Source organism: Colobus angolensis, unplaced genomic scaffold (assembly GCF_000951035.1).
Source record: "Colobus angolensis palliatus isolate OR3802 unplaced genomic scaffold, Cang.pa_1.0 Scaffold92, whole genome shotgun sequence".
Taxonomy (NCBI): domain Eukaryota; kingdom Metazoa; phylum Chordata; class Mammalia; order Primates; family Cercopithecidae; genus Colobus; species Colobus angolensis.
Genome location: NW_012123154.1, coordinates 6,294,194 through 6,306,387, shown reverse-complemented (window position 1 = coordinate 6,306,387; position 12,194 = coordinate 6,294,194). Strand labels below are relative to the sequence as shown.

Here is a 12,194-nt window from a genome sequence, read left to right as displayed (position 1 = left end):
TTGATTTAAGAAGGCATTGTGGATATCAGGCTAATGAATTTGTGATGATTGATGGAAGACTGTGTATTTGTAGGCGTTTATTACCCTAACCAGCTAATCCCAGATACCCTCACCCAGTATTTCTCTATAATGTTCCTAATCCATTCCATCTGTCCCAGTTTTCTCTTTTAAATGGTCAGCGACGGCCTGGAAACACGTTCTCACTTCTGCCCCCACTGATCAGACCAAGGAAGCAGAACTTCTCCAATATATGACCAGGGTCTCCCTGGTTTTGAGGGATTTGATGTTCTAAGATGCCTCTGTCTTGCCAACTTTGTACTCTGTTCTGTTTCAGTCTGTTATTTATTGTGGTTTTTTAATTCTCCCAACTGTCTCTCTCAATCTCAAATTCCACTATTCTACTTGCTCAGTCTTTTCATCTAGAAGTGACACTGGGGAAGGAGGCACATTGAACACTTTCATGAACCCAGGTCCTAAATGACAATGTGTACTTAGCAATGAACAAACTGTGTTAGTACCGAAGCTGCTGCCACAAAGAAAACTGTGTCTTTCACCTGCAGAGTCTATTTATGTGACCACATGTTTCAGCTCAGGTAAATCTTCAGTGTCCTCTCATCCTGCCTTTCCTTTCTGATTAGGAAATCTTTTATTTATCGTGGTTTTCATTTTCTCTGAACAGATGGTACATTACCAACAAGTGACAAATGGCTATCCTCCCAACAAGTATTTAGAAACAAATAAAATTAACCACAAGAAATATGCAGTAGGGTGCGTAGGAAACTCACTAAGTAAATGAGTTTATCACATTATTTGCTTCCCTACTGGCATCATAAGATCCACTTTTGAAAAATATATATTAAATGGTTAAAGAAACTGATTTAGACAGATCAGTTAACATCATATATTTTCCTCCAAACACAGTTATTGGGAAAAATAACTAATCTTTTCTTGTCAAAGCATTTGCTTTCCTAGAAGACAGCAGAGTTCTGTTTAGCCTCATGTAAGGAAATAGTGTAATGCATTATGATAAATAGATGCCTCACACCTTTCTAGGAAAGAAAAATGCTGAGGCCTTTGACTGCAACTAGATGAACTGAAGCTAAATGCAACTATCTCCTTCAGCAAAAGAGACCCAGTTGCTGCTCTCAGAGATTGCAGTTTAGAGAGGGAAACAGATATTAATCAAACAATCACAAAAACATGATCATAAATATAAGCACAATGAATGAGTGAGAAAAGCTCCATGAAGTCATGAATTTGAATAATAAGAAAAGCCTCCTTCAGGAAGTGATTCTTGAGCTGCAATCAGATAGATGAGTAGGAGCTAGTGTGGTAAAGGTGGAGAAGATAGACAAACATTTCAGGCAAAGAAAGAGCATTTGTGGCCGCGCACAGTTGCTCACACCTATAATCCCAGCACTTTGGAAGGCTGAAGTGGACAGATACTTGAACAAAGGAGTGTAAAATCAGCCTGGACAAGATGGTGAAATCCCATCTCTACAAAAAAAAAAAAAAAATACAAAAATTAGCTAGGGGTAGTAGCACACACATGTAGTCCCAGCTACTAGGGAGGCTGAAGTGGGACCCTAAGAGGTCGAGGCTGCAGGTGCCACTGCATTCCAGCCTGGGTGAAAGAGTGAAACCTGTCTCAAAAAAAAAAAAAAAAAAAAAAAATTAGAGAAAAAAAAACTTTTGCAAAAAAAAAAAAAAAAAAAAAAGCGTAAAAGCATTTGTAAAGATCCTATTGAGGAAGGAGAAGACATGGCACTTAGGAGTAAATGAAAGAAGGCCATTGGAGTTGTGGGAGAGAAAGCAAGAAGGAGATAACTCTGCATCCGTGCAGAAGAGATAGACCCCTTGTAGGGCTCAATGTGAAACGTGAGGGCCTTCCAAGAGTTCCTGTTGTTCTTTCTCCTGAGACTAACAGGAATCCTCGGACAGGGGCTTTCAGCAGAGAATTCCCAGCTTACTCTCATTGTTTGAAAAAGCTCGTTTGCAACTAAAGGCATTACATCTTCAAAGCTACATTCTATGACATCAGTTCATGCTCAGCATCAGGGTATGCACTCAGACATTCTAGATGTAAGCTATAGATACTTTTTAAATTATTTTTTAACATAATGCCACCAATTCTGATTCTCTGAAATTCTTCAGTCTATGAAATATGCTTTGAAACATACATGCTTTGGATGAAAATGCCATAAAATGGAAATATGATATACCCTATTAATAGATGAAATTATATATGAGAACATCTTAGGAAGAGGATAAAATTAAATCAGTAACTGAAACAGTAATTGTAAAATATTGTTATTTTCCTCACTTTTTACAGATACTTCACTGATAAAAAGGGGAACAAAATATGAGATTGTTAGTCACATGATTTCCTTACCATGAGCAATAGTTACACACTTAAATGTGGGCTGATAGTAGTTCAGAGTCCACACTTCTTTGAGAAGTTGATGTTCTGCATGAGTTAGTCATAGCAAAGTGAATAAATAATTCATGTGTTACTACTCCCCACCCTTCCCAGATGGATGTAGTGTAAGGGATATTAATACACCTAAAAGCAAAAGATGGAAATTCTAACTTCAGGGATGAGCGTGGAGCTAAGTGGCCTGTTCCACCGATCTCTCTTTCCTTCTCTCCTGAATCGTCAACATTCAAACTTGCAGTGGCATCTCACATCTTTGAAAACAATTCCACCTTGATCTCACTTTCCCTTCAGCTTTCAGGTCCTTCCACTCCAAAATAGTCTATAATGATATATGAGGAATATGTGATTAAATGTTGGTATAATCATAATCCTTAGTTTGTAAATTCATTTTCATTTTCTCCCCCAGTCTTCCCTGACCACCACTCCCTTGTCCCTGTCCACTTCCAAAGCCTCTATCATAACAACCATGAATATCTCTTGAATGTAATATATCATGACAATACTGTTTTGTCTGGGTATGTTTTCACAAAAACAAAATTATGCTAAATTTTAAGAAAAGGAAATTGTGCTAAAGAGTAATTCTGACCTTAATTTTTTTCTTTTCAGCACTTTTAAAACGATTCAAGTTTCTACATGCATTTTTTTCAATTTATTTTTTAGTTAGAAAATAAAAAGTATATATATTTATGGTGTTCAACATGAGGTGTTGATATATATGTGTATATTTTAATGTATTTCTGATGCCTACTTGCAGTTTCATAGCATAAACCTTGCATATTTTCTCCTCCTTTCCTAAATCGCCTCTATCTCTCCCATGCCACAAACAACACTGTGGTGAGTATCATTATGCACACCCTCTATTTTCTTTTCTTAACCTTTATTTTAGGTTCAGGAGATACATGTGCAGTTTACATGGGTAAACTGTGTGTCAATGGAGTTTGTTGTACAACATCCCTTACTCAAAAGAGAGAAATGTATTTAGTATATATATATCCAGGAGTGGAGCTGTTATATCCTAGGTGTGTGATTAATCGATTGCACCACGGATTGCTTTCCAGAAAGGCTATATTAATTTACACTCTCAACAACAATCCTCTAGGGTTTCTGTTTCCCAGCATCTTTCTGACACTTGGTATTATTTGGGCTCTCTAATTTTTGCCAGTCTGATGGAAGAAAACGCTTATCTTGTTTTAACTTGCATTTATTTGATTGCTAGTGAGGCTGAATATTTCTTCATATACTTGTGAATCATTTGGATTTCACTATAAATTATACATTTAAATTACTTGCTTATTTTTCTATTGTGTTTCCTGTCTTCTTGATTTGGGAGCATTTCCTTAGATTTTTAAGATATTACTCCTTATTGATTATAAATCTTTCCCTGTCTATGATCTGTCTGTCAACTTTGTCTAAGGTATTCTCCGTTGAACAAAACGCTCCAATTTTTTTTTTAAGAAAGGAAGTAAAGTACACTTGGAAGGGAGCCAAGCTGGCAACTTAGGAGATTCAAATGCTAAAGATCCCACATTTCGATGTATGGTTTGTATATTTGGCAGCCTCAATGTTTTCTATATATTCTTCTATTAACCTTGTAGTTCCACCTTTCACATTTAAGTTTCCCCTCTGTATTGTATGAGGTAAGGATTCAGGGTTGTTGATTTTTCTTTAATTGGTAGTTTTGTCCCAATACCTTCTGCTAAACAGTCTACCATTTCACCGTTGATAATGGTGTCAGCACTATCATATATTAAGTTAACTTTGTCATGTAGTATTTTCTGAGGTCTCTGTGTTACACCAGCACCATGCATCTGTTTATTAGCAGGACCTTAATATGTGTGTTCATATATGGCAAAGCAAAATCCTCATTTTTGCTCTTTGTCAAAATAACCTTAGCTTGTTTTATTCATGTCACTTTCAAGTACGTTTTCCAAAGTTCTCAAAATTGTTGTTTGGTATTGCATCAAATGTATATGTAAACTTGAGGAAAATTAAGATCTTTAAAGTGTGAAATAATCTCACCCATGAACAAAACTTATCTCTCCTTTTACTTAAATATCTCTTATGACCTTTAACAGAGTTTTTAAAATGTGCTCTGTACAAATTTTATGGATTCTTGGCTAAGAAATTTCCTAATTTTGTTGCTGGTGTAACTCTACATCAGTAGTCTGTAGCTTTCTTTTTGAGATTCTCCCTGTAGATATACCAAACTGCCAATTTGATGTTTTCATTTTGAACATCTCTCATTACCTAAAACTTCACGTGCATCCAAATGTGCATTTGATCTCCACCCTGCTTCCAGACTGTTCCCCTTCAGTCTTCTACAATGTTAATAATAGCTACCACTTTCAGTTCCTTCCAGACATCTGATTATAAATCTTTTACTGATTTCCTACCTAAACTATTCTCTTTTTCACCATTTCATTTGACCCCTCATTAAGTTTTACTTTAAAGCTAAAGTTGTTTATAAAAGCAGTCTTTTCAAAATTAGCACATAAATATTGATTGAATAAATGAATAAATTATCATTTTTTTCTCTGATTGCAGAGGTTGTTGATGACTTTTAGATCATGGCAGCAATATTTTTGTTGCATAAGCATAAAATATAATGCTGTTGACACAAGTACAGTTTTTAAAATAAATTTGACCTTAAAAATGCAGTGGGTATTAATAAGAATAGTATGAAATATGCTGTTATAACAAATATCACCAAACTCTGAAAGTTTATTTCTTACTAAGCAAAGTCTGCTCTGGGTATAAGTAACTCTCTAGGGCAATTGTTCTTCATCCCAGTTTTGGTAGTGATACAACTGAATGGAATCTTCACTGTCCTGTAAAAACATTATCTGGAACTCAGTCTTGTTCACTGACTTTGAAGGCAAAGAGAATACTGTATGATTTTTCATTGGCAATGAAAAGCTTTAGATAGAAGTGACACTTTTCACTCCCACTCATAGACCATTATCTGGAACTGCACCTAACTACAAAGAGGCAGGGAAGTTTAATCCCCCCCAGGAAGAATGGGATGTGGGAGAGCACCAGTCATCTCCAGCCCACAATGTGTATGACCAAGAAAGGAAAAGCAAATCCGCTTACCCATAACACAAAATCCTTCATGTTTCCTCCCAGCATTAGCATATTGTGTTGTGGACATTTTGTTCTGTCAGGACCATCGATTTTAAGTTCTTCTAAGATAATATGGTCTACGGTTTGTTCAGAATGGTTCTAGTTCTCACGTTTGCTTTTTAGAATTTTACTAGAAAGGAGAACGATCCTGGAGAAACTATGTCTATATCTATCTAGAGTTATATCTATATCTCTATATATCTATATCTTCCATTTCAAATGGCCTGGGAATCATACAAAATGAGCTGCCCTGACTATGGTCATATTCAGCCAAGGGAGTTAATTGTGTGGGAAATGTTGGAGACTCATGTGTGACTCAGCACCTTAAGATGCCCACTTGGGCCAGGCACAGTGACTTATGCGTGTAATCCCAGTGCTTTGGAAGACCGAAGTGGGAGGATCACTTGAGGTCAGGAGTTTGAACATGGTGAAACTCCATCTGTACTGAAAATAAAAAAATTAACCAGGCATGATGGTACACACCTGTAATCCCAGCTACTTGGGAGGCTGAGGCACGAGAATCACTTGAACCCAGGAGGCAGAGGCTGCAGTGAACTAAGACTGCGCCACTGCACTCCAGGTTGAGCGAGACTGTATCTCAAAAAAAAAAAAAAGATAACCAGTTGATTCCATCAATCATTGAATTTATGTCTGGTTTTGGGCTATTTAGTTAATCTCTGTGTATCCATTTTCACGTCGCCAAATATTAACAGTAGTAGTGCCTCCTCCTTGCGGTATTGAAGTATTAAATAGGATAATGCATGTGAACTGTTTCTGTGGTCCCCATCACATTGTAAATGCTAAATAATCATGAGTATTGAGAATATATGATTTCATCATGATTTAAACATTTGGTCCTACCTTTTGGCATCAACTACATTAGGTATCAAAAGATTTAAAAAGTCATTTTTTCCTAAAAACACATAAACATTGCTTTTTAAAACTGTGATTTTTCAAAGTTAAAAGGTGAGACCAAAAAAAAGAACCTTGAAATAGTTTGTGTATTTGAGGTGTTCACAAATAATCTCAGCTGTTGCTAAGACAGCATAAGGAAACAAATCTTTTAGTGACCTGGATTCTAGCTCAGATTTCTGCTAACTAGCTTCAGGATTTGGAAGTGGGGTTAATGCCTGGGCCCCAGTTTTGTCGGTTCTACTATGAAGGGGTTTACTAGGCAATCTCTCGGAGTCATTTTAGCACTCGAATTTTAACACTGAATAGCTTTCACAATGTGTGAAGTGGATATATTTTTCCTAAGGGTAAAATCAGTGCTCCAAAATATTTAATGTAGATCTTTGTACCAAATTTATACATAATAAAAAATAGGGCACAAAAAAGAATTTGGAGACACAGTGCCTGTCTTCAGTGAGCTTCTATTAGTATAGTTAAATTCCTGGCAGTGTTCACATGTTATAAACAGATGAAGTAACCAGAGACTTGTATTTCAAAAGGTCGAGGAAAAGATGGAAGGAGGGTTGACTTGCTAAAATTCTCGTGATGATTCATTAGAATCTCTGGAAGCAGAAACCTCATGTCTTATGTTTTCATCCTTCTGGAGGCTACCCTGTTTATACAGGCCAGATGCACTTTCCATGACTCTTAAAATGGTGCTGTCATTAGTAAATGTCACATCAGAGAGAAACTTCTGGTTTAGTGCATATTTTACTTAGAAGCTCAGAATCTATGAACATATATTCAATATGAATGCTACAATCACAGGGATTACACGTATAGCATCTTCTTTTGGTATCATTAAAAGACACCTGCAGGGGATTCAAAGAAGAAACAAAAAATGGCTTTTATTAAAGTGACAGAATTGAAGCTGATCCCAAGAAATTCAGCCTTCTGTGGGCATCTGCATGATTATCTGCATGATCACTCTGCATGATCACTTCTCCTGGACAAAGTGGGTTCTGACAAGGGGCCTTTTCTCAACACTAATCCATGAGTTAACATATAAAAACATCATTTTCAAGGTATAACACTGCTCTTATATTCATAGTTGCTTGCATTCAAAATAGCTTTCTAAGTTTTCAGATTGCTGGGGCATCTTAGCTCTCTGAATGTAGCCTTAGAGTACAAGACTCAAGCCATGATCTCACACGTAGTTCAGCACAGCCCTGTGCAGACGGGCCAGATCAGAGGCCTTCCTGGATCAGCCAGGCCTCCTGAGGACTAGGAATGTGTCCCGATGGACTCGCAAAATTTCTTTTTCAGTATTTTCCTTTTTTTGCACACTTTGCTTCATATCTCTCTACACAAAATCTGAAGCAAACAGGACAATCCAACAAACAAACAAACAAACAAAAACCTTAAAATTAATTTTTTTTTGGTATATTAGATGTATGACACCCACCTTAGATTGGTAGCAAGCTGGGGTTCTGGGACTATGTAAATAGCCCTAAAATCCTCTTCCTTGGGCTGCTTCTCAGCATGACCTTGTGATGCACTATTTAAAATCCTGCAGTTCTGACATCCTTCTTTTCCTCTCAAACTTTTAATCCTGTGTCAGATTCATGATACTTAGGGAGGTATAATAAAAGATTTTACACCCATTAAAGGATTCTTTCCAGGATTTTGATTTAGTTACATTACAAATAGTAAAAACATAAAGTAAAATTAATTTTTATAATATATTTTATCTAACTCAAGGTATCCCAAATGTTATCATTTCCATAGGTAATCAATATAAAAAGATTAATAACATAAATTCTTCTTGTCATGTTAAGTGTTTGAAATCCTGAAACACATCTTAAACTGGGTGCTAAATTTTTCTCACCACTACTTGAACACTACTTATATGTCATAAGATTGAATTTGAAAAAGTAGATTCAAGTAGAAAAAAAAGTGAAAACAAGCTCAAGTTGTTTCAAACATAATTAAAGTATTTGAAACACTGAAATAACTACAGGTTATTATATCTAAATTAAATTAAATTTGAAGTTTGGTTTTTCAGTCACAGTGGCCACATTTTGAGTATACAGGTGGCTGGTGACTCCCATCTTAGACAGTCAAAGTCCTTTTATTTTACTCAGATTTGGTAAGACTTTACTGGAAAACAATATATAGGTCTGAACTTAAAAGCTAAGAAGAAATACAGGTAACTTTGAGAGACAAGCAAAATGTCACAAAATTATTTTCAATACTTTTAAATTTTGGGAAAATATGATTCACCAGGAAGTAGCCAACTTCTGCTTGTGTGGAAAGAGTGCATGGCATAAGAATTGTTAGAGGGGCCATTCTCCATCTCTGATGACAGCCAGACACAGATGAATGGATTTCAGCTCTAATGGAGGAGATTGTTTAGCTGTAAGAAAAAATTTCTCTCTATTCAGAATAGAAAGTCACGAGAACTGTGTCCCTGGAGCTCATTGAAATTAGGGCAAATGTGCCTCTGTCTGGGATGATTTAGTTGTAGCCCTTCCTGAAGGATGGGGGATTGCACCAATCATCTCTCAAGATCTCTTCCTGCTGTGATGCTGTGATTCTAGGAAAACCCATGGGTAGAAAGGCCATACTGCCAGCTGTTACGAAATGTCGTTTTTGCAAGGACAATTAATCTTTGTGATTACATGACTAGTGCTGTAGAGTTTTCAAACTTTTTTTCTTTTCCCTTGTCTGGGAATGTGTTGAAAACTGAGCAAGCACTTAGCTATGAATGCTGGGAAGCTGTGAATTGGTGGAAGAGTCCTTTCTATGTCTGTAAGTGTTTTCAATGGGCAGTAAATCCTACGTGTATTTCAGAGGGGCCCACACATGTTCCTCCTATTTAAATGGTTTTCAGAAAACTGCTGAGATCAAGGACACATTCACATTCAGGTAAATGTAGAGGGTGGACCCATGACCCTCCACCCCCTGGCAAATAATCTTGAATTGCTTTAGTTGCTGGTAATGTAGCTGATTCATGGACAAAAAGAGCATCTTGAATCTGGACCTGGATTGCAGCATCTGACTCTCTACAATATTGTTTCCCATTTACTTCTGAAGATTCATTACTGCAGAGTACTGAGGGACTGCCAATTCAAGAAATAATGATTCTAGAAACTGACAAACATCTCTGGCTAATGTCATCAAATATCTTTTTTCCTGGATAAGATTTGGTTAAGTTTCCCCCTAGATTGTTTTATTTCTTAGTCGAGTGAAGTCTGAATTCTTAAATGCTATAATTGCTTTTAAAACATTAGGAATGAGGGACTAGAAGCTTTCAGTGTGTTGGCTGAGATTTGCCATGAATTTTCGGGACCAGACAATGATGGCAATGTCAGTTAAATTGCCGGGCTACCCCAGTCCTCTCATGAAGGTGAGAGTGAATAGTCTGCAAAGAACCTAAAAAGGCAGCAGTCTAGGATTTTCTCTGAGGTTAGATCTTATCATATTCACATATAAAACATGTATTAAATGTAGTCATATACTGCATAATGACGTTTTGGTCAACTGCAGCCCACAAATACAAATGGTGGTCCTGTAAGATTATAGTGGAGCTGAAACATTCCTATCACCTAATGATAACGTAGCCATTGTGACATCATGGCACAACGCATTACTCATGTGTTTGTGGTGATACTGGTGTAAACAAACCTACTGTACAGCCAGTTACATGAAAGTACAGCAATACAGTTACGTACAGCAAAAATACTTGATAACGATAGTACATGACTATGTTGCTAGTTTATTTATTTACTATACTTTTTATCCCTGTTTTAGAGTGTACTTCTCTACTTATTAAAAAAAAAGTAAGTGTAAAACAGCCTCAGGCAGGTCCTTCAGTAGGTATCCAGAAGAAGGCCTTGTTATCATAGGAGATGACAGCTCCATGAATGTCATTGACCCTGAAGACCTTCCAGTGGGACAGGATGTGGAGGTGGAAGACAGTGACATTGATGATCCTGACCTTGGATAGGCCTAGGCTAATGGGTGTGTTCTTGTGTTAATTTTTAATAAAAAAGTTTACAAAGTTAAAAAGAGTTAAAGTAGAAAAATCTTATAAAACAAATATAGGAAATATAATATTGTATTTCATATTAATAATTATCAAATAACAAAGAAGATATTCTTTTATAGCTGTAAAGTGCATTTGTGTTTTAAGCTACGTGTTATTACAAGAGTCAAAAAGTTTTTAAAATTAAAAAGTTTATAAAGTGAAAATGTTACAGTAAGCTAAGGTTAACTTATTACTGAAGAAAGAAAAGTACTGTTTAAAATAAATTTAGTGTACTGTAAGTGTACAGTGTTTATAGTCTACAGTAGGGTGTAGTCTTGTCCTAGGCCTTCACATTCACTCACCACTCACTCACCGACTCAACCAGAGCAACTTCCAGTTCTGCAAGCTCCACCCATGATAAATGCCCTATACAGTTGTGCCATTTGTTCTTTTATACTATATTTTTACTGTACCTTTTCTATGTTTATATACACAAATACTCATAGCTTCATTACAATTTCCTACAGTATTCCGTAAAATAACATGCTGCACAGATTGGTATCCTAGGAGCAGCAGACTATACTGTATACTCTAGATGTGCAGCAGGCTATACCATCTTGGTTTGTACAAGTACACTCCGTGATGTTCTTACAACGAAACTGTCTAATAACACATTTCTCAGAACATATCTCATTGTTAAGCAAAGCATGATTTTATTGTGCTTGAGGGAGCTGAGGAACACTTGACCTTGGGCCATAATAACACAGTGAGCAAGTTTCTCAATATTGACCATGTTTCTCAATATTCTTTAATGACTTACCTAAATAAATACAAAACTTTAAAGCAGTTCAGTGAAAAGTGAATGACTAGGCAAACTTGTAAAAGAGAGTAATCAAATAACCCACTGGGTTTCACTGTTGTATACCAGAAATCAGCATGTTTAGGATTGGAATGTTTTTAGGAGCAGGAGACAGAAAATGGTTAGGTCTACACTATAGGGTGCACAGCACGGGACATTGTGGGGCCCCCAAGGTACCACAGTGGGGGATCTCTTTATTTCTTATGACCATGAAGACACCAGGGCTCTGAATATTGAGAGAGGTGAAGGAGGTAATGCACCCATAGCAAGTATGTTTCACGCTTACAGGTACATCAGCTCTCCTTTGGAGTGTACCGTGGAGCAACGGTAAGAAGCACTGAGTTCTGACTGTGATGCCAGTAGCACTACCTGGAGCCAGGGTTCTTCCAAGTCTCAGGAAGAGGAGGATGAATTAGAAATACAGCTGTCTTGTCCAGCCTTACTATTTTACAGATATTTAGCATAACCAAGAGGAATTCTTACTGTGTTGTTTTGGTCCTCAAGGATAATGATCTAGTCTTATATTAACCGTAATTACTTTTATATAATATTTTCTATAAGGTAGAGCTGAAGACAAGACTCTATGTTAATGGCATTGATAAATCCATTACTCTAGAATGCTGGTCATGCATGTATATGAAAAACAAGGAAAGATGGATAAAAGAAGTAAAAAGTTCACCAGACTAAGTCAGCCCCTTACCAAAAAAAAAATATATATATATATATATGCAAATATATACATATATGCAAATATATATATATGCAAATATATCTTGGCCAAGAAAGATTTTAAGGCAAGTAATTGGTTTTAAGAATAACAAACAGGCTATATCTTTGATTTGTCTAAAGATTCA

The 12,194-nt window shown here is 36.5% G+C and overlaps 1 protein-coding gene across 1 annotated transcript in view; it reads left to right on the top strand.

The window, feature by feature from the left end:
* Positions 1-12,194, top strand: part of NKAIN3 (Na+/K+ transporting ATPase interacting 3) — a 714,014-nt gene that overhangs the window by 247,475 nt on the left and 454,345 nt on the right. The window lies entirely within an intron of this gene.